General features: G+C 41.9%; 1 long non-coding RNA gene across 9 annotated transcripts in view; it reads left to right on the top strand.

The window, feature by feature from the left end:
• LOC123380722 overlaps nt 1-22,318 on the top strand; it is a 50,251-nt gene extending 27,933 nt beyond the window's left edge. For 2 of the 9 annotated variants that reach the window (XR_006586794.1, XR_006586792.1), the window contains 7 exons: nt 13,588-13,653; nt 17,040-17,132; nt 17,214-17,469; nt 18,250-18,408; nt 19,626-19,785; nt 21,097-21,365; nt 22,040-22,318. This is a non-coding gene — a long non-coding RNA (uncharacterized LOC123380722). Of the gene's footprint in view, nt 1-13,587; nt 13,654-17,039; nt 17,133-17,213; nt 17,470-18,162; nt 18,409-18,705; nt 19,786-21,096; nt 21,366-22,039 lie in introns of all 9 variants that reach the window. The other 7 variants (XR_006586797.1, XR_006586800.1, XR_006586798.1 and 4 more) reach the window with 7 other exon arrangements.
• Nucleotides 22,319-22,722: the final 404 nt, after the last annotated feature.

Here is a 22,722-nt window from a genome sequence, read left to right as displayed (position 1 = left end):
CAGATGTCATTTACAAATATTATTCTGTAGGTGTTTTAGTTTTGTTGATTATTTCCTTTGTGACAGAAGCTTTTTATTTTTATGAAGTCCCATTATTTTTGCTTGTGTTTCCCTTACCTCAGGAGATATATCTACAAAGATGTTTGTACAGCCAATGTCAAATAAGATACTGCCTGTGTTAGGTATCCTCTGGGATTTTTATGGTTTCAGGTTTCACACATAGTTCTTTATTCATGTTGGATTTATTTTTGTGTATGTTGTAAGAAAGTGGTCCGTTTGTGTTTTTGTTTTGTTTTGCAGGTTGCTGTCTAGTTTTTCCAAAACCACATGTTGAGGGGACTTTTTTTTTAAGTTTATGTATTTATTTTTGAGAGAGAGAGACAGAGAGACAGAGAGAGAGAGAGAGAGAGAGAGAGAGAGAGAGAGAGAACATGCAGAAGAGGGGCAGAGAGAAATGGAGAGAGAGAATATGCTCTGCACTGCCCTGAGATCATGATCGGAGCTGAATCCACAATCACACGCTGTGGAGCCACACATGTATCCCAAGGGTATCTTTTTTTCCCCCACTGGATATCCTTTCCTGCTTTGTTGAGAATTAATTGACCATATATGTATGAGTTCATGCCTGGGTTTCCATTCTATTGGTCTCTGCGTCTGTGTTTTTGTTGTGGGTGGTGGTGGTTGCCAGTACCATACTGTTCTGTTCAGTACAGCTTTGTAATATAACCTAAAGTTTAGAAGCGTGATGTCTCCAGCTTTAGTTTTGGTCTTCAATTTCTTTTGGCTGTTTGGGGACTTTGCCACTCCATACATATTTTGGGACTATTTGTTCTAGTTCTGTGACAAATGTTTTGTTTGTGGGATAGGGATTTCATTACATGTGTAGATTGTTTTGTGGAGTGTAGACCTTTTAACAGTATTTTGTTCTTCCTATCCGTGAACATGAAATGTATTTCCTTTTCTTTGTGTCCTCTTCCATTTCTTTCATCAGTGTTTCACAGCCTTTAGAGTACAGATCTTTTACCTCTTTGGTTAGGTTTATTCCAGGTATCTTGGGGTATTTGGTGCACCTGTCAATGGGATTGATCCCTTACTTTCTCTTTCTGTTAATTCATTATTTGTCTACAGAAATGCAATAGATTTATGTACATTGATTTCTGTATATTTTGATTTGTCGAATTCATATATCAATTCTAACAATTTTGGGGGGAGTCTTTCATGTTTTCTATAGAGAGCATCATGTCATTTCCAAATAGTGAAAGTTCTGTGTCTTCCTTGCCAATTTGGATGCCTCTTATTTCTTTTTGTTGTCTTATTGCTGTGGCTAAAACTTACAGTACTATGTGGGATAACAGTGGTGAGAGGGATCATCCCTGTCTTGTCCCCGATCTTGGAAGAAAAACTTTCAATTTTTCCCCATTGAGGATGAGATGACCTGTGGGTTTTTCATAGATGACCTTTATTATGTGCAGGTAGGTTGAGTACCAATATGCTTTCTAGGGGTTTTTATCGTGAATGGATGTGACATTTTGTCAAATAGTTTCCCTGCATGTCTTGAAAGCATCGTATTGTTCTTATCCTTTCTTCTATTACTGTGGTGCATCATGTTGATTGATCTGTGAATGTGGAACCACCCTTGCAGTTCGGGAATATATACCACTTGATTATGGTAAATGATTCTATTAATGTATTATTGACTTCAATTTGAAGGTATTTTGATGTGAATTTATGCATACGTATTCATCGGGATATTGGTCTGTAGTTTTATTTAAAAATTTTTTAACATATTTAATGTATTTATTTACGTAGAGACATAGAGTCCATAAAGGTGAGGGAGGGGCAGAGAGACAGGGAGAGGGAGAATCCTGGCGATGCTCCACACTGTCAGCACAGGGTCCAACGTGGGACTCGAACCCATGCGCTGCAAGATAATGTCCTAATCCAAAATTAAGATTTGGACACTAAACCCACCGAGCCACACAGGAGCCCTGGCAGTTTTCATTTTTAGTGGAGGCTTTAACTGGTTTTGGTATCAGGGTAATGATGACCTCATAAGATGAATTTGTAAGTTTTCCTTCTTTTTTTATTTTTTGTAATAATTCGATAAGAATACATATTATCTCTTCCTTAAATGGATGGTAGAATTCATTAGTGAAGCCATCTGGCCCTGAACTCTTGTGTTGGGGGGAAATTTTTTTATTACTGATTTGATTTCTTTCTGTTTTCAGATTTTATGTATCTTCCCATTTCAGTTTTGGTAGTTTGTGTGTTTCTAGGAATTGTTCCATTTTTCTCAGAGTGTCCAATTTGTTGCATATAGATTTTCATAATATTATCTTCTAACTGTATTTTTGTGGCGTTGCCTGTTATTTCTCCTGTGTTATTTGTGATTTTATTTACTTGAGTCCTTTCCTTCTTCTTTGTGAAAACTCTGCCTAGGAGGTTTTCATGTTGATTACTGTTTTCAAGGAACCAGCCCCTGGTTTCATTGATTTGGTCTAGTGTCTTTTTGGTTTCTATAGTCCTTATTTCTGCCGTAATCTCTATTATTTCCTTCCTTCGGCTGTTCTTCTCATTCCTTTAGTTATAAGTTAGGATTGTTTGGGATTTTTCTTGTTCTTTATGGTAGTCTTGTACTGCTATATACTTCCATCATAGACTGCTTCTGCCTCATTCCAAATATTTTTACCAGTGTATTTTCATTTTCATTAGTTTCAGTGTATTTTCTCATTGATTTCCTGTTTGATCCATTCATTTGGTAGCATGTTATTTAACCTCCCTTTATTTGTGGCCTTTCCCCCTTAGTGTGTGTGTGTGTGTGTGTGTGTGTGTGTGTGTGCGCGCGCGCGCACGCACACATGGTTAACTTCAAGTTTCTTAGCTTTGTGGTCAGAAAAAATGCTTGGTCTGATCTCTGTCTTTGGGTACCTGTTGAGGCCTGCTTTGTGACCTAGAATGTGATCAATTATGGAGAATGCCCCATGTGCACTTGAAAAGAATGTGTACTCTGTCATTTTAGTATGGAGTGTTCTGAATATATCTGTTAAACTCATCTGGTTCAGTGTGTGATTCAAAGCCATTGTTTCCTTGTTGATTTTCTATTTACAGGTTCTGTCCATCGATGTGAGTTATGTGTTAAAGTCCTCTAATATCGTTATATTATTATAAATGAGTTCTTTTATGTTTGTTGTTAAATGTTTTATATACTTGGTAGTTGCATGTTGGGGGCATCAAAATTTGTAATCATTGGATCTTCTTGTTTGGTTGTCCCCTTTAGTATGAGATAGTGTTCGTCTTCATCTCTTGTTACAGCTTTATTTATTTTTTAAATTTAAGTCTTAGTTGACATACAGTGCATTCTCGGATTCGTGAGTAGAATTCAGTGATTCATCCCTTACATACAACACCCAGTGCTCATCACAACAAGTGCTCTTCTTAATACAGGTCCCCCATCTAGCCCCGAGCTGACCCATCTCCCTCCATGAACCTTCACTTTTTTTTTCTCTATCATTAAGAGACACATGTAGTTTGTTACCACTCTTCTCTTTTCCTGCCCCCTTCCCATGTTTTCATCTGTTTTGTTTCTTCAATTCCACATGAGTGAAATCATATATTTGTCTTTCTCTGATTGACATATTTCACTCAGCATAACACATTTTAGGTCCATCCACATCGTTGCAAATGGCAGGATTTCATTCTTTTTGAAGCTGAGACATATTAGATTGTATATACATATGTATGTATGTATGTATGTATGTATGAATATACACACACACACACACACACATACACACATGCGTATACATGAATACACAGACACACACATACACAGACCCCACAACTTCTTTATACCTTCATCACTTGATGGATACTTGGGCTCTCCATAATTTAGCTACTGTTGATAAAGCTGCTATAAATATTGGGTGCATGCAATTTTACTGCTAGGTATTGACCTAAAGGGTACCAAACTACAGTCTCGATTTTAAAGTTTTTTTGCCCGATAGAAGTATTGGTACTGGGTTTCTTTTGATATTATTGGCATGAAAAATGTTTTTTCATTCCCTCCATTTAAATCTGCAGGTGACTTAAGTCCAAATAAGGCTTTGTAGGCAGTACCTAGATAGGCCTTGTTTTTTTGTTTGTTTGTTTTCTTTTTCTCTCTCTCTTTTTTTTTTTTTTTGTCCATTCTGTCCCCCTATCCAATGTCTTTTGATTGGAGAATTTAGTCGATTTACATTAGAGTAATTATTGATAGGTATATATTTAGTGCCCTACTAGTTGTTTTATCATTGTATCTTGATGTTTTCTCTGATGCTTTCTTGTCTGTAACAATTTTGGTCTTTCATTTCCACTAAAAGAGCCCGATTTATATATTCTTTTCTTTTGACTGGTAGTATATTTCTTTACTTATTTTTAATATTTCTTCTTTTTTAAAATTTAACCCCAAGTTAGTTACCTTATAGTGGAATACAGTTTCAGGATTAGAATTTAGTGATCCGTCAATTACAAAAATATATCCAGTACTCATCCCAAGTGCTGTCTCTAATGCCCATCACCCATTTAGCCCATACCCCTATTCAGTAACCCTCCAGGAACCCTGAGCTTCTTCTCTCTATTTAATGGTGTCTTATCGTTTGACTCCATCTCTGTTTGTATCTTATTTTTGCTTTCCTTTCACTACGTTCTTCAGTGTTATGAATTCTCTCATCTGTGGAATTTAATATAATGTGTGTCTTTCTCTGACATATTTTCTTTATCATAATAAAGTCCAGTTCACTCCACGTTGTTGAAAATAGCAACATTTCACTCCTTTTGATCGCCGTGTAATATTCCATTGTATGAATATACATCTTCTTTATCCATTCATCCGTCAATGGTCATTTGGCCTCTTTGCATAATGTAGCTATTGTTGATAATGCTGCTATAACATTGGAGTGTATGTGCCACTTGGAGTCAGCATTAATGTATCCTTTGTGTAAATACCTAGTAGTGCAATTGCTGGGTCCTAGTGCAGTTCTACTTTTGGTTTTTGTAGCGAATCTCCATACTATTTTCCAGAGTGGCTATACCATTTTGCATTCCCACCAGCATTGCAAAACTTTCCCTTTGCACCCTTGCCAACATCTGTCGTTTCCTGAGATGTTAATTTTAGCCATTCTGATAGGCGTGAGGGGATATCTCATTGTGGTTTTGATGTGTATTTCACTTATGAGGAATGAGGGTGAGCATCTTTTCACGTGTGACCAATCTAGATGTCCTGTTTGTTAAAGTGTCTCTTCATGTCTTTTGCCCATTTCTTCTCTGGATTATTTGGTTTTTGGGTGTTGAGTGTGATAAGTTCTTGATAGATTTTGGATACTAACCCTTTATCTGATATGTCACCTGCAAATATCTTCTCCCATTCCATTAAGTTTCCTTTTAGTTTTCCTGATTGTGTCCTCTGCTGTGCAGAAGCTTTTTATCTTGAGGTCCCAATAGTTTATTTTGGTTTTATTGCCCTTGCGTCTGGAGAAATGACAAGCAAGAAGTTGTTACAGTCAGGATCAAAGAGGTAGGTTACTTGTTTTCTACTCTAGGATTTTGATGGTCTCCTGTCTTACATCTAGATCTTTCATCCATTTTGAGGTGTGTGTGTGTGTGTGTGTGTGTGTGTGTGTGTGTGTGTAACAGAGAGAGAGAGAGAGAGAGAGAGAGAGAGAGAGAGAGCGAGAGAGAAGTTTAAGAACATAGTCCAGGTTCATACTTCTCACTGTCCAGTTTTCCCAGTACCATTTGCTGAAGAGACTCTTCTTTTTCCTTTGGATATTCTTTCCTGCTTTGTGAAAGGTTATTCAGCCATATGTTTGAGGCTCCATTTCTGGGTTCCCTATTCTGGTCCTTTGATCTATGTGTCTGTTCTTGTGCCCACACCATACTGTCTTGATGATTGCAGCTTTCTAATGCACCATAAAGTCCAGAATTGTAATGTCTCCATCTTTGTTTTTCTTTTTCAACATTACTTTGGCTCCTTGGGGTCTTTTCTGGTTCCATACAATTTTAGGATTGTTGTCTCTAGCTCTGTGGAAAATGCTGGTGTTATTTTGATAGGAATTACATTGAATTTGTCGATTGCTTTGGGTAGTATTGACATTTTAACAATATTTGTTCTTCTAATCCATGTGCATGGGATTTTTTTTCATTTCTTTGTGTCTTCTTCAACTTCTTTTATAGACGTTGTATGGTTTGTTCTTTTAATTTTTTTAATGTTTATTTATATTTGAGAGAGTGAGCGAGCAAGTGAAAGCGCATGTGTGTGGGGGGGGGGAGGGCAGAGAGAGAGAGGGAGACACAGACTCTGAGGCAGGCTCCAGACTCTGAGCTGTCAGCACAGAGCCCGTCAAGGGACTCAATCCCACAAATGCAGGATCATGCCCAGAACCGAAGATGGCACTTAACCGACTGAGCCACTCAGGAGACCCTCTATTGTTTTAACTGTACTGATCTTTTCCCTCTTTGGTTGGGTTTATCCCTGGGTATTTTATGGTTTTCAGTGCAGTTGTAAATGACATCAATTCCTTGATTTCTCTGTTGATTCATTACTGGTGTATAGAAATGCAATCAACTTCTGCATATTGATTGTATATTCTGATACTTTCCTGAATTCCTGTATCAATCCTAGAAGTTTTTTGGTGGAGTCATTTGGATTTTCCACGGAGAGTATCACGTCTGTGAGCAGGGAAAGATTGATTCCTCCTTGCCAACTTGGACACCTTGTATTCTTTTTGATGTCTGATTGCTGAGGCTAAGACTTCCAACAGTATGGTGAATAAAAGTGCTGAGAGTGGATATCCCCGTCGTGTTCAGTTTTTCACCATTGAAGATGATATGAGCTGTGGGACTTTCATATCTGGATATTCTCATGTTGAGGCATGATACTTCTATCCCTCCTTTCATGAGGTTTTTTTTTTTTTTTTTTTTTTTTTTTTTCACCACGAAAGGATGCTGCTGCATTTTGTCGAACGTTTATTCTGCATCTATGGAGAGGATCATGTGGTTGTTATCCTTTCTTTTATCAATGTGATGTATCACATCAGTTGATTTGCAGATATTGAATCTATTGTGCATTCCAGGAACAAAATCCACCTCACTGTCCTGAATAATCCTTTTTATGTATTGTTGGATCCGGTTTGCTACTTTTTGTTGAGAATTTTTGCATCCAGGTTCATCAGGGAAATTGGTCTGTAGTTTTCCTTTCTGGTGGGGTCTTTGTCCAGTTTGGACTCAAGGCCATACCTGCCTCATAGAATGAGTTTGGAAGTGTTCCTTCCATGTCCCTGGCCACGACCTTATCTTGTTCTTTCATTTGGGATGCATTCCTCTTGTCTTGGCATTTTGGTTGAGTATTTGCTTTCTCTGTTACCAAAGCTCATTATGTTACCTGCCTCTGAGATGAATGGCTTTATGAGGAGGAGATCATCAAGTGTCCAGGGCCTGGCACATCACGGAGTGTCTGTGGTGTGTGTTGCATGCACTGTTTTATGTTCTGGCTGCACTATCCTTCAAGCCAGTTGTATGAGCAATGTATGGTCCTTGGCCACAATGTGGTGAGACTTATCTAGGTCTGCTCCGATCTGCTTGTTAAATGAGACTTGAAACGATTGCCACTAGAAGTGAAGCATAACTGTCTGGTCAAGAGAGGTGGTCTGGTCATGGGCTTCCACTGGTGTTCTGGGGAATGGGCCAGGTCCATTGCGACAGAGGCAAGCTTCAGTGACCTAGGCCAGTCTCGCCAGAACCCAGGAAGTTGGGGTTGGTGTAAGCAGCTTAGGCACCCAGTGTGGGGATTGCCTTGTTTCCAGCATATGGCTCTGTGTTTTTTTTGCTGGGGGGGAGGTGTGCAGAACAGGGAAATGGTGCCACGCAGCCCACCTGTCCTAGCTCTTTGTCCCCTCATTGTGAACACTGCTTCTCAGGGATGTTCTCCCCGATCAGTGTATAATCTCTCCAGTGTGTGCACCAGGTGTTGTACAGATCACTGTTTCAATGCCATCTGACTGCAAGTTGTTGGCTGCCTTCTTTTCAGGAGTAGGCCAGTGCCATCATGGCTGTATCCCAGCCAAGACTGCTAACCTTTGAAACTCCACATTCTCGGGGTGCCTGGATGGCTTGGTTAAGTGTCTGACTCTTGATCTTGGCTCAGATCATGACCTCTTGGTTGTGGGATTCTCTCTTTCCCTGTTGTCTTGCCCCTCTCTTGCATGTGCTCTCTTTGTCTCTAACTTGAATAAACTTAAAAAAAAACAAGTGGCATGGAATACCTTATTTAGGCAAGACTGCCTCTCTGAGGGGAATGGCAGGGATCTATCAGTTAAATTTCCAGTACTGACTAGGAAATTATTTGCTGACCGGTGAAAGGTTACATTCCTGCAGGAATGAAATTAGGTTTAGTGACATGTGGCCTTAACGTAAGTAACTCCATGATGGGCCTGTGATTTTTCTTAACATTCCAAACCCAAATTTTTACACATACATTTTTTTTCATTAAATGTATAGCCCTAAATAATATTTTAGCCATCTACTGCCGGCTCAAAGATCATATCCTGTGAAACTCTGACCATCTCCTAATCATAGTTGAAGGTCGACTCTGTGGCTCTAAGATCTTTGTGGCTCTAAGTTACTTTGATCTATGTTACTAAGATCTTTGTGAGTATAGGTTACTGCTGGCCTTTTGAAGTCTTTGACGCAGGGACCCCCAGCCAGGTTGCTGACCCATCTCTTAGGCACAGAAGCACCCTTTCCACGTCACCCCGCCCTAAAGCGTTGTCTTTCCCTCTGGTACTTCTGGGACTTACCCTTTGGCAAGTCACATATCCTCATGCAAACATGTCAGTGTGGACCAGAGAAAGCTGCTTGCCTGTGACTCCCCCTTCATGGTCACATCTTATCCTTCTGAAACCCTTTGAACTCCCTATCGTTCTTCCAGTCTTTGAATATCTCTTTGATTTGGAAATATTTGATTCTCTTATATTCCTGCTAAAAGTATACGTGAAAATATTAAAGCAAGGGTTCTTTACAATAAGTGAGCCAGTCACAATGCTTCATCTGTCTGCGTGTATGTTTTTATTTTTGACAATGTTCAGGCATGATGTGACGTACATCCTGTAAAATCTGAGACTCATTCATGATCTAGCATAACCACCTTTATGGAAAGCCATTCAATGACATGCTCGTTCAAGATCAGAAAAACACTTAATTTACATACCACATAATAGAGTGTTATATACATACGTTATTATCTTAAAATATGTAAAGCTAGATATTTCTATGAAGTGTTTATCATGCATTCAGTTTTCTGTACCATGAATGCTGTTATTTAAATTAAACAATAGTAAGAACAACAAGAATAGGTACATGGCCATCACTAGTAACTAATACTGGAACTGGTTATATAATCTTATGTGTAGAAAAACCATGATTACTAATAATCTATTCTTTCATGATGGGTTTCTAGTTACCAAAAAAAATTGGGAAGATAATACTGAGTATCCACATACATCAGACTGTTTTCTCACTGTTGATGTCATAATGGTTGGTACATGATCACAATCAAGGTATCAAAGAGATATGGTAGTATGAAGTAAAGTTTATATCTGTATTCAGATTGCTTCGGTTTTAACCTCTCCTAGCCCAGACTCATCCCAGCTGCCACATTACAGTCATCCTGTCTCCTTAGGCTCCACTTGGCCATGATGATTTTTAGATTTTTCCATATTTTTCATAAGGTGCAAAGTTTTGAGGGTACGTTGGTACAATGTATTTTGTAGAATGATCCTTGGCTGGGATATGCCTAACGTTTGTTCAAATGCTTAAGCCAGAGTTATTGTGTTTTGGAGCAGAAGATCCAGAGGCATAGTGCCATCCATAATTATCACTTCACATAAAGATTGTTTACTCTGAATATTGCGGTCTTTTCTAGTTCCATACAAATTTTAGGACTGTTGTTCTGTGAAAACTGCTGTCGGTAATTTGATGGAAATTCCATTAATTCTGTCAATTGCTTTGGGAAGTATGGACATTTTCACTATATTTGTACTTCTGATCCATGAGTACGGAATGTCCTTCCATTTCTTTGTGTCATCTTGAATTTCTTTCATCACTGTTTTATACTTTTCTGAGTATAGGTCGCTCACCACTTTGGTTAGATTTATTCATAGATATCTTATTTTTGGCGTATGACTGTAAATGGGACTGTTTTCTTTAATGTCTCTTTCTACTGCTTCCATATTGTCTACAAATGCAACAGATTTCTGTACAATGATTTTGTATCCTGTGACATTGCTGAATTCATTTATCAGTTCTAACAGTTATTGGGTGCACTCATTAGGGTTTTCTATATATAGTGTCATGTAATCTGCAAATCGTTTCGTTTCGTTTGTCTGCTGGATGTGGCTAGGACTTCCAGGAATTTGTTTACTAAAAGTGGTATGAGGAAACATCCTTGTCTTCTTCATGACCTTACAGGAAAAGCGCTCAGATTTTCCCCATTAAGGTTGATTATAACTGCAGGGTTTTTATAGTTAACCTTTATGACGTTAATGTATGTTTCCTCTAAACCTACTTTAGGGGGTTACATGCATGAACGGATGCTGTACTTTGCAAATGTTCCTTTCTGCATGTATTGAAAGGACTGTATGGTTCTTTTCTTTTAATGTTTATTAATTTTGAGAGAGGCAGAGCGTGAGCAGGGGAGGGGCAGAGAGAGAGGGAGACATAGAATTCGAAGGAGGCTCTTGGATCTGAGCTTTCAGCACAGAGTCTGACGTGGGACATGAACTCAGGAATCATGAAGTCATGACCCGAGCTGATTTCAGACTGTTAAAGGATGAGCCACCCAGATGCCCCGATCATCTGGTTCTTATCCTTTCTCCTGTTGATGTATTGTATCACATTGATTGATTTGCGAATATTGAACCACCTTTGTAGCTTGGGAACAAATCCCACTCAATTGTGGGATATATTTACAGTTGTTATATCTTCTTTTTGGATTGTACCATTTACTGTTATAGACTGTCCTCCTCTGTCTCTTGTTATGTACTTTTTTAAGTGTATTTTTTTCTGATACAAGTATTGTTACTCCAGTTTTCTTTTGACATTCATTTGTGTGATGTTTCTCTATCCTCACTATCATTCTTGAGGTGTAAAGTGGGTCACTTGTAGGCATCTGAATCTGTTTTGTTTTTTCATCCGTTCTTACTCCCTACATCTCTAGATTGGAGCATTCACTCCATTTCCCACAAAATTGATTGATATGTATATATGTATTGCCATTTTATTGCCTGTTTTGTTGTGGTTTCTAGTGACTTTCTCTGATCCTTTCTTGCCTTTCTTTCATGTATTGCTTATTTTCTTTAGTGATATATTTTGATTTCCTTATCTCTATTCTTAGCATATGTATGACTGGTTTTAGGATTTGGCTACTGTTAGGTGTTTATAGAACCTCTTCTGCATTTAGCAGTTTGTATTAAGTTGATGGTCATTTACCTTTGAACCCATTACTTTCTCCTCCCTAGGTTTTTGGCAGATGTTATTATATTTCAAATCCATTTCTCTGAGTACTTTAACTGATTTTTTTTCCAGAAATGTTCATTTTTTACTTGAATTTGTCTTCTACCTCTATACTGTCACTGTTGGTCTCCCCTTTCCACTCAAAGAATCCCTCTTAATATTTCTTGCAGGACTGGTTTAGTGGTACAAACTCCTTTAGGTTTTGTTTGGGAAAGTCTGTGTCTCCTTCATCCTGAAAGATAGCCTTGCTGAATAGAGTATTCTTGGCTGCTGATTTTTCCATTCAGCACTTTGAATATGTGATGTCACTCACTTCTGGCTTGCCAAGTTTCTGTTCAGAAATATGTAGCTAGCCTTATGGGTCTTCCCTTCTAAGTTAAGGACTGTTTTGCTGCTTTTACGAGTTTTCTTTATTCTCACCCTAATTTGTAAGTTTGCTTACAAAAGTTTGTGTGTTGGCCTGATTTTGATGGGAGTTCTCTAGTCTCCTGGATGTGGATGTTTGTGTCCCTCCCCCAATTAGGGAAGTTTTCAGCTATTGTTTCCTCAAATAAATTTTCTTCCCCATTTTCTCTTCCTTCTGGACTCCTACAATACGAATACTATTATCTTTCCTGTAGTTACTGAGTTCCCTTAGTCTCATCTCACGTTGCAGAATTCTGTTCTCTCTCTTTGGTTCAATGTGATTAATTTCCACCACTCCGTCTTCGAGGTCACTAATTTGTTCGTCTGCTTCTTCCATCCCTCTGTTCACTCCAGCAAGCATGTTTCTCCTTTATTGTGTCCTCGGTGTCTAACTGTGTTATATCTTAACTCTGTCAGGGGTCTCACTCTTCTACTCATTCCACAACTCCAGTGAGTATCCTTATGATCATTGCTTTAAATTCTGTATCAGGTATGTTACTTATATCTCTTTGGCTTAGATCTCTGGCTGTGGCTTTGACTAGGTCTTTCATTGTGGCTAAACATCTCTGTGTGTCCATTTTGTCTGTCTCTCTGGCTCTATTTCTCTGTGTTAAGAAAGTCGCTGTGCCTTTTGATCTTGAAATTAACGACAGTATGAAAAAGAGGTCCTGGAGTCCTCAGCAGTGCACGTCTCCATTTATAGGACCTGGACCTTCAGGAGGATAGCGTATGGGTATTGCTCACTCCCTGCTGTTGTGTCTGGGTTACTTTTCCTTTCAGTGCAGGGGTCTGCACTGATTGCGTGTCTGTTGTGGGCTCTGCTTGCTCTCAGTGGTGTCAGTGGGACCCAGGCAGGCCAGCTGAGTCAAGAATCAAGAATCAGCATGAACACATGTGTCTCCTGTGGCCTAAGCATTGTGTGAAATGCCATGTTTACGTTGCGTCTCTACACAGGCAGGGACCTGGCTATCACTCATCCTTCTGGATCACCCGGTGCTGGGTCAGCTGACCTCCAAAGCGCCAGGATCTAAACTCAAGGGAATTCAGCCCCTCTGGGTTTTACTGCCAAATGTTATGGAGATTAGTCTTTCCTGTGTCAGCTCCCTCGTGTGAGGGCTCACTTTCTCTGCTCCTTCTGCAGGCAGCCAGCCTCCAACTTTCGGACCTTCCTAACCTTCCTGCTGCAGCTTCTATTTAGGTGCGGAGTTTGTTGTGCCAGTCTTGGATCCCTCTCTGGTTCATGGACTTGGATGTGGATGTTATGCAGTTGAAAACATGGGACAGCGTGAGCTCAGGGTCTGCTTACTCTGCTATTATTAATTTTTTAAGTGTATTATTTTGGATTTTTGAGACATGGGCAGACAGACTCATCTCACCCTTGCACTTCAGGATTAGAAAGGAACGTTCCCACATTTGCTTCTAGCATTTTATGTTTTGAAACTCTCTTTAATGAGGTATAATTTACATATAACAAAGAGCCTCAACTTAAAGGGTATAATTTGATGAAACTTGATCTCATGGATACAGCACCATGAAGTCCTATGGTTGCTCTCTAAACCTTAATCATGATCCCTTTGTGTCTAGAGCTAATGTTGCTTTTGGAGTAAGGACTTTTTTTTTTTTTTTTAACATTTTCAGATATTGCCCAGGTGGCTGAGGCCTGCACTAGGGTACCTACCTCCTTTTCGGATAGACTGTATTCCCGTAAGTATTGCCATCGCTCTACCTTTGGACTTTATCCTGCCTTGTATCTTTCAGTCTGTTCACTTAATTTTGTTGGAGTACTTTAATGCTGAGGGATGCATAATTGGATTGATTTTCACTGAATGGTACGAGCTGCAGTTCCAATGGTAACAGAAAGCACGTGCTTCCTGTGTTAGGTACTCAAGAGCAAGGCAGATACCCTGGGCACTTGAGCTGAGTATGTCACTCGGTGTTTTGCCAGCCCTCTTCCCTTCCGTGGGAGACAAGGGTCTCGTTTTGGTCACACAGAAATGTAGGTGAAGTCAGCAGAGAAGGGTCCCTTCTCTTCTCTTCCGTTTGTCTCTCAAACTCCCTGTCACTACCTTCTGCCTGGCCCTTTCCCTGACTCAATCCCCCAGGCCCACTGCTCCACTCCAGCCATGATCAGGTGTCCTCCAGCTGCTGGCCTCGGCTCTAGCCATCGCTCAGTGAGGAAGCTACAGGAGGATTATGTAGTCCATGGGTCTGATCAAGAAATCTCTGCTCCTCAGAATCCTCCTACACTTGGTGCTGTCTGTGGAGACCTGGCATCCTGGGCGTGGGTCTGACCCTTACTCCTCTACCACAGTCACTGCTGGTCCCTCATCCTTCTCCACCATTAGAACTCAGCCATTTCCTAAGGACAGATACCTGTCTGACCCCAAGGCACCATGGAGTCAGGGAATATTTCCAAAATAATTGAGCATAAGCACCCCATCAATCTAGATATAGGTAGTTCCCATCGCCCCGGAAAACTCCCTCAGGCTCCCCCGCACAAAGGGTGATCTTGCTTCTATCCTCCCTCACCACCATTTCTGGCACTTTGTTACCTGTGTGTACAGGAACCCCACTGTGTGCACTCAATGGGGAGCGAGAGTAGATGGCCCTAGAAGCAGACGCTGGCACAGAGACAAAACGATGAAACGTAGATTAGGGGACAGTAGGAAGGACAAAGTGGAGGGGACAGGATGGGCAGGGAAAGCATTCAGGTAGATCTGACACCTTCTTACAATGTATATGCAAACACGATTGTCTGTCACCGTGCACAGTCCTCTTCAATTTCAAAAGAGTTGTCCTATAAGGCAAAGAGATTTTGGTTTATTCCCCTGTGATCTTATGTTTTCCTACATGCATTCTGTCTTCTGTAGTTTATCTGTGGCCTCAGATGAGCACTTTAGTGTGCGGCTGCATCTGTGAGACTATGTGTAATAGAAAATGATTGTCTTCAGATCTAGGTCTCTGAATGTACACATTCTCATAATTATCTTCTCTTTCATTGTGTGACAGGGCCCGAATTCTAATAGAAAAACGAGGGACATTGTCTTATTTTTTAAAACAGTGATTCCCACTCCCTGGGCTGAGTTGTTAACAGTCTTAGTTTAATGAACTCCCGTGACCATCTTTTTTGGAGGATCATTGTGTGGCGATATCTTAATTGAAACTGTGAGAAGCGTGAGGGGACCGTTCCCAGAGATTTTGCAGACGCTTTATGCACTGAATGTCTTCTTTTTCTCTTGTTCTTAGAAAGAAATATTACCCCTGTTTTCACAGATAACACAGCTGTCATAATATTGTGAGAGAAGTTTGAGGAGATGCAAAGCTGTAGTCAGGGTGATGACAGGGGTCCAGCAGTGGTGTCATCTGGCCAGCCCTGAATTGTAGGATGACTCAGCTGATCTAGACCCTGTCCCCACTTTTAGTCTCTTGAGGGATATGAACTTGGGCATACAGTATTTTCATAAGACCAAGTTAAATACCTCATATATCCAGGGCTCTTTTCCCCCCACAAATATCCAGAACCTTCAGGAAAATGCAGGGAGACGAGAATCTTTTTAGGTGATTACCTGCGTGCACTTTGCACTGAGAGCGATCCCACATAGCAGTTCCGTATGGACCTCACACTCCCTGCTCAGGCTGTGGCTGGAATGACCTCCAACTGCATCTCACTGACCCCAACACCCTCCCCTCTGCACCTCCTCAAACTCTGCTTACTGTGCTCAACTTCCCTTCTATTCCTATATGATTCAAGGCTCCCCTGGTTTTGCCCTGGATCCTCACTGGTGTTTCCATGTTGGTGATCACCAGGTCTGCATCGTTTAATGAATGTCCCTCTGTCACACAGGACACCTGATGCTCTAAAAGTTAGGGGTGCACCTCATTCATTACAGAACCCAACACATTGTGTCTCCAACATATGCACCAGTACTGCTGATACGTCTGCTTTTGTGTAAAAACTCCTCTTTCATTTGACAAGAGAAACGTATAGCTCACTGTATTATAGGGACATGCCACTGCCCATTGTATGTATGTCCTGAGAAACTTGAGATATGCTACAGTGTCCTCAGGCAGTTTGTAGTTGGATTGCCAAGACTCACAACCGTCTCTACATCATTGCCACAAAGTCAATCATGAAGAAGATGAATATACTTTACCAGCCACTCAGCCAGTTCAGGTCATCTTAACAAATAGAGTAGGTGGAGGAGGGGGATGTGGCCTATAGCCCATGACTGGTGGTGAAGGGTGGTCCACGGGGCACAGCCTGCAAGGCAATCCTGGGAAAGGACCAGGACTCTTGCATACAAAATAGCCTGCGGAAAAGAAATGAGAGGTATGTTCATAGGAAAGAACAGAGCACCAACACCAGGAAAAAGCAGAAACCCAAAGCAGCAGTGCTCATATCCTACTAGCTTCCCCACCCCCAGGCTCCAAGAGGGCAACATCAGCGCCAAAATCTCTACCCACACTTTGGGTTCCACTTACAGCTTTGGGGTGGGGAATGGATGTGATTGGGATCAACTAGTGTCCCCACGTGTCTGGAAACATAGAAACGGCAAGGGCCCTTTTTCTCCAAGATTTATAGACTGAATACCACATTAAAAAGGTAGCATATTCCAGCTAGGAAGACATCTGTGTCCAGGATCACTCTCCCCCCTTCATCCCCCTCACCACAAAGGCTGTTTATTGTGTATATGAAGAACTACAGAATGAGAAGGAATGACAATACCAGTGTCCACACATGGAATCATAGCCCTCATGGCTCAAAGCTCTGCCTCTAAGCCCCTGCCTGTGCCCAATCTACTTCTGTCCCGACAATGGGGTCTCCTCCTCTCTGGAAGTGCTATCCATGGGCACAGAGACACATGGGGAGATGGGGATCCTGAGGACCTGCAGAGGACCTGGGAAAGTGTGCTCTTAGAGAAACAGGTAACCTATACCTGTTAGTTGGGTTCAGCTAAGTTATTTTACTTCGGAGGTACTTCTCAGCTTAAGTGCAGTACACTTTGCAGGGTAATTGTGTCCTCTGGAAAAATGAGCTGAAATTCTAAAAGACAAAATTAACACAAATGCACTTTGATGTCTGGTGTAAGTTTCCATGTTTTAGCTGTACCTGTGACACAGGACACGAGAGAATGTGCTCATGTGAATACAAGTGAAGGACACCGTGGGGACTTGCCACACAGGTAATTTTGGATTTTTTCTCTTCACAACTTAAGTTCCAGTGCATGTTTTCCATGACTGATATGCCACCTCTTATATTTCAGATATTTGTGCCCAGGGCACACCTGAAGGGACTCTGGACAGCATGTTTACCAAAATGCTGATGGGTATGAAATTTACATTCTAAAGGACACATACAAAAATATAAATTGGAGTGAAGGCAGTTCGCATTTTCAAATTGTAACGATACCCACAGATTTTTCTGAGTACGTTAAAATCCTCAATAGAAGGAAACAGGAGAGGAAGACACAGCAAGAGCAAAGATTCCACATTGAGGAGATCCACAAAGAATGAGGCAAGGTAGGAGACTTCCAAGTGGAGTGTGGTGTCATCCTCCTTGATTTATTCCTGGAACACATTAGAAAAGCCCTATGGCCCCCACCTTTAGGCATGCTTAGCTGCTCAAGTTACCACAAAAACATGCCAGCTGGGAAATAGGGAAGCCCGTAGACTCGGCAGTAAATGTTTTGCATTTGGGGGGGGGGGGAACAGCAGACAGACCATACGACACACAAACCAGAGACAATGGCAGGAGAGTGTCCTGTACAGAAAGATGTGGCGGTCCGTAAAGACTTAGAACTGAAAATGGCCACAGCATTTACTTTGTGCTTCTCGGCAGTTTTGGCAGAGCCAGTGTCGATGTCACTCTTGGTTGTGACATCTACTTCTGGACCTGCAAAAAGCCCCAGAAGGGATGCAGGTTTATTCTGATTTGAGTAGACTGTTTGGAGGTCAAAAACAAAACAAAACACCCTCCCCTCATACTTCTGACAACTTAAACTCTTTGTCCCAGTGAGATCCCAAATTACATGCACAGGGTGTCCCACATGCCTCTGGTGATACCCAAAAAGAACTTGAAGAACCATCCCTTATAACTTGATGAAGACTCCTAAAAGCCCTGACTCAGATGTATTCATCACTCATCAAACAACTATGGATGGCTGGGGGCACAACTAAATGGACATACATTACGTTGTGCCTCATGCCTCACAGATCCCAGCACGTGGACTGTGTACAGGGCATTTCTGCTGAAGCGCTATGTCTGATTTTCTGCATACGGCCCCATTCCTTCTCTATAAGAGACGCCTGTACCAACCCATGGTGGGGGAAAAGACGAAGATGAGATCCTGAGCAACTTGAGGATTGTGGTAATGGCAGCAGACACATTCCCCTTGCATCACAATGGTCTGTGGTACCGCCTCTGCACCTTGGCCCAGGACCTAACAGCAACAAAATAAGGTGAGTGTGTTTTACAAGTCAACTCCTAGTGCTCAGATCATCTTACCAAGTGTTGCAGGTGGAGGGGTTCCGGGTGGCCCCAGGGCCACCAAGGTTCAGGAGGTCGACGTGCCTAATAGTCCATGGGGGTGGGGCATGCAGAATCATCCAGTTAACGGAGGAGGTCCCCAGGATCCAGACTGCCCTGCAGAACAGAAGTGACAGCTACAGCCATATGTCAGACAAGAGAACCAATACCAAAAGCAGCTGTAACCCAGAGAAGAGTGTGTCAGCACCTGCCACCTTCTCTGCCACCAGGATCCAAGAGAGTAGCATCAGTACCTGAAAACTCTGTCCCTGCCACTGGATAGCACCTACAGCTTGGGGTAGTAGATGCAAGAGGTTAACCTACTGCCACCACACATCACTGCCCACGTCTGTGGAAGAAAATGGCAATGGTCCTGTCCTAACGGGTTAACAGAAGTAATTACAGATTAATGAAGTAGCATTCTCCAGACAGGCAGCCATCGATGTCCAGGTTCACCCTGCATCCCTCCTCTACGCCAACTCCAGATGCTCTGCTTTTGCTATATTAAGAACACACAAAAAATGAGTGGGAACAAATGGCTCATATTCTGCTCATGGAATCACAGCCACTCCTGGCAAAATATTCTGCAGCCGGACCCTCACTGTGCCTCCTCTGCTCCTCTCCCTGAGAAAGGAGTCTTCCCTCTTGAAGTGTTGTCAAAGGCCTCGGAGACCTGTGGGCAGTGGAGGATGCCTGGAATCTTGCAGGGGAAGGAGAGTCTTCTGTGAAGAACGAGTTACTTGTGGTGAATGTCTACAAAGCTCAGATGTGTTCATCTTAATTCATAGGGAATTCTGACTTTAAGCATACGACAGGACACAGAGTCATTATGTGCAATGGAAAAAAAGAGGGAGAATTTCACATAACAGATTTCACGCAAGTGTTTTGGTATAAAACTGGTATGTGTCATGAGACTATATCAGCTCTAACAGTGACTGGGGACACAACCAGCAACTGCTCATAGAAACACAATTGAAGGACACAGTGTGCAAATTGTTTTTACCTAAGGTATAGCTGGAGGATTCCAGACAAGTCATTTACCGACAAAGACGGACAGGTGATGAGTGATGATATTGGCTTTCTCTGTGACCACTCTAAATGGCACAGGGCACATAATAGAAAGTTGGAGTCATGATGTCGTTTCTAACAGGTTCATCTCCTAGCCAGAATCAAGAAAGGAAGACACAGCAGCCACACTGTTCCCACAGAGGTGAGGTCTGGAAAGGATCACCCAGGCCGGGAGACATCTGTTTGGAGTGTGCAGTCATCCTCCTCTCATTATTTCCTGAACCTCACGGAAAAACCTTAAGGTACTCAGTCTCTAAGCGCTTTTGGCTTCTAAACTTACCACAGAAAGCTGACAGACTAAAAATTGAGAAGCAACAAACAGACATATCACACAACACGCAAAACGAGACAAGGCCGGGAGAGCGTACTGTACATAAAGATGAGGGTTTCCCAAAAGAGTTACAACTGAGCATGGCCCCGGCATTTACCTTGCCCTTGTCTGCATTCTTGGTACAGTCAGAGCCGCTGTAACCCACAGAGGTTTCAGCAGTTTCTCGATTTACTAAAGACCCTAGAAGGGACAGAGGTTTATTCTGCTTTCAGAGGACTGTGCGGAATGAAAACAATCCCTCAACTCATTCCTCAAATATCTTAAACTTTTCCCTACAGTCAGGTCCCTCACCAGAGGCAGAGGGTATCCCAAATGCCTCAGGTGACCCCCAAGGTTAAGGGGGAGAACCGTGATAAAGACCTCACGGTGCCCTAGTTCATGTTGTTTCATAATTAATCACATAACTGTGGACAGGTCAGGTGCAAATAGCAATTTAGAATTCACCAGTAAAACAGTTTTCTCAGTATACATCATGGGAAATCACGATTTCATTACAGATCAGGAATTAGTCTGAGGATGCTTGGATTCAGCATCCGACTCTTAATTTTGGCTCAGGTCACGATCTCACAACTTGTGAATTCAAGATCAGCGTTGGGTTCCTCACTGACAGTGTGACGCCTGCTTGGCATTCTGTCTATGCGTCTCTCAAAATAAATAAACTTAACAAAAAAGAATAACATTGAGAACACTGGTTTGGTGTATAGCCTCAATGAGTCCTCAAGAAGGGTGCATTTCTTCAGGCAAATTGTTCAATCTCCCAGCTTATCTACAAGCTGCCTTCCACATGAGAGCAGTTAGTATATAAGGAAAGACTAATTTGACACTATTGAGAAAAGGAAAACTGTCAGAAGTTAGCAGTGGAGCTGCAGAGTTGCACTGATACCATCAGAGGACTAAGCTAAGCTTTATGGAACTTGAGTGGACGGATGTAGGGCTACAGTTCCCAAAACACACCAAAAGAAAGACTTTTCAAACTAGTGAATAAATGACCTTCTCCTCAAATAAACTAAAGTCTTCACATTGTGTCCGGGTGGGAAGAAAGTTTCCAGGCTCTTCAGACAGGGGGATGCTAGAGGAGGTGGGAGGGTCACCGTCAGAGGAGGGGCATGAGCTCCACCAGTCACAGGGACAAGTGCCTCATTGTCTGCGGCACCAGAGGAGAACACCCTTCTGTCACCCCTTCAGACCACCTGCCGTCCTTAGTGCGTGTGATTCTTTCCAGACCACACAGGAACAGGCTGCACAGCAGAAATTGGACTGCAGCACATCACAACGTGCTCCTTACCTCGCCTTGGAGGGTTCTTGCAGTGATTGGTTTCTGCCTCGTGTATCCCTCAGGCAGCCTCTTTGCTTCCATCCCGTCCAGTCTTGGATACAGAAAAATAATGGACTTCTATAAGAGTTGCAACACCACGTCGTCTACTAGACAACTAACAGTGCAGGCGTCATCCCTGGAAACACCCAAGTCAAATGACCACACCTGTATTTCAAGTAAGCGACCTCCCTGCCCTGCTCCGCCATCTCCCTGTCCCAGATCTGAGTCTTGATCCGGGGGAGAAAAAACACATCCACCTTCAGTCGGAAGGTGGTGGCACACTGTGCACCAAAGAAAGAGGAGGAAACAAGAAAACACTTGCCTAGTTGTCCTGAGCATTCATCTCGTGAACTGCAAGCGGAAAAAGCCAACAAGGAAAAGCCCGTGGTTAGGGATTCCAAGGGCCACTACACTCACCCGCATGAGGTGCTAAGGGTTCAGTATGTCAGGCAGAACTCAGGTTACCTGGTATCTAAAGGTGAGCTCTGCCTGCTGCAGCTGTTCCCGTGTTTGTTCAATTTGTTGCCTGTGAGTTACAATTGCTCTTGTCAGATAAGGCCCAATATTGGGTATGATTTTAAATAAGCTGCCCACGTTCCCACCAACCTCATATCTGTCCCCTGATACAATTTATTCTTACACATGAAACACTTTGCCCATGATTATCAATGTACAGTAGGATCAAAGCTATTGTCACATCCTTTCCTTACTCATTATCCCATGCCTGTAGGGTTCAGAGTTCATAGAATTCCTTCCCATTTTCAATCTTTCTCTAACTCATCATGTGACAAGTGTCTTTTATCATAAAGATCTATTCTTCTATAACTTATATCCTCACCATGTTTCCCAGGGTTGCAAAGACGAGGGCCATGAAATGGCACTACCACGTTGATGGGTATGATTCATTGTACGACACACTGCTTTCCTACAGATGACGACAATTGACACCACCCCCGAGGAATGTTAGCATGGACAAAGTTTCCACACAGTCTGGTCACTACTTGAGATCTGCAAATGTTTAGAAACTTAATTATTTTATTCTTTCTAAAACTTACCTTTTTTATCTGTTAATACTCTATGCATATGTTGACTTTAAACTTTTCAAAAAGATTAAAAACCAAAAAATGAACAGCGGTTTCATGAGCTCCTGGTAATTACTAGCTGAACTCACTTGTACTTGTTTATTTCTTCTGTAGCTATTTTCTTTTTTTTCCCTAATGTCTATTTATTTTTGAGACAGAGAGAGAGAGAGAGCACATGCATGAGCGGGGGAGGGACAGAGAGAGATGTAACAGAATCTGAAACAGGCTCCAGGCTCTGGCCTGTCAGCACAGAGCCTGACACGGGGCTCGAACTCACGGACTGTGAAATTATGACCTGAGCTGAAGTTGGACGCTTAAACGACTGAGCCACCCGGGCGCCCCTTCTGTAGCTACTTTCAAATTTTACCTGCAGCTGCTAGCTGATTCTTCTTTGCCGCCAGTTCACAGTGTCATTTTCAGCTTCCTAAGATGGGAAAGTTACATACACAGT

Source organism: Felis catus, chromosome D2 (assembly GCF_018350175.1).
Source record: "Felis catus isolate Fca126 chromosome D2, F.catus_Fca126_mat1.0, whole genome shotgun sequence".
NCBI lineage: Eukaryota > Metazoa > Chordata > Mammalia > Carnivora > Felidae > Felis > Felis catus.
This window is presented reverse-complemented; position numbering and strand designations above follow the sequence as displayed.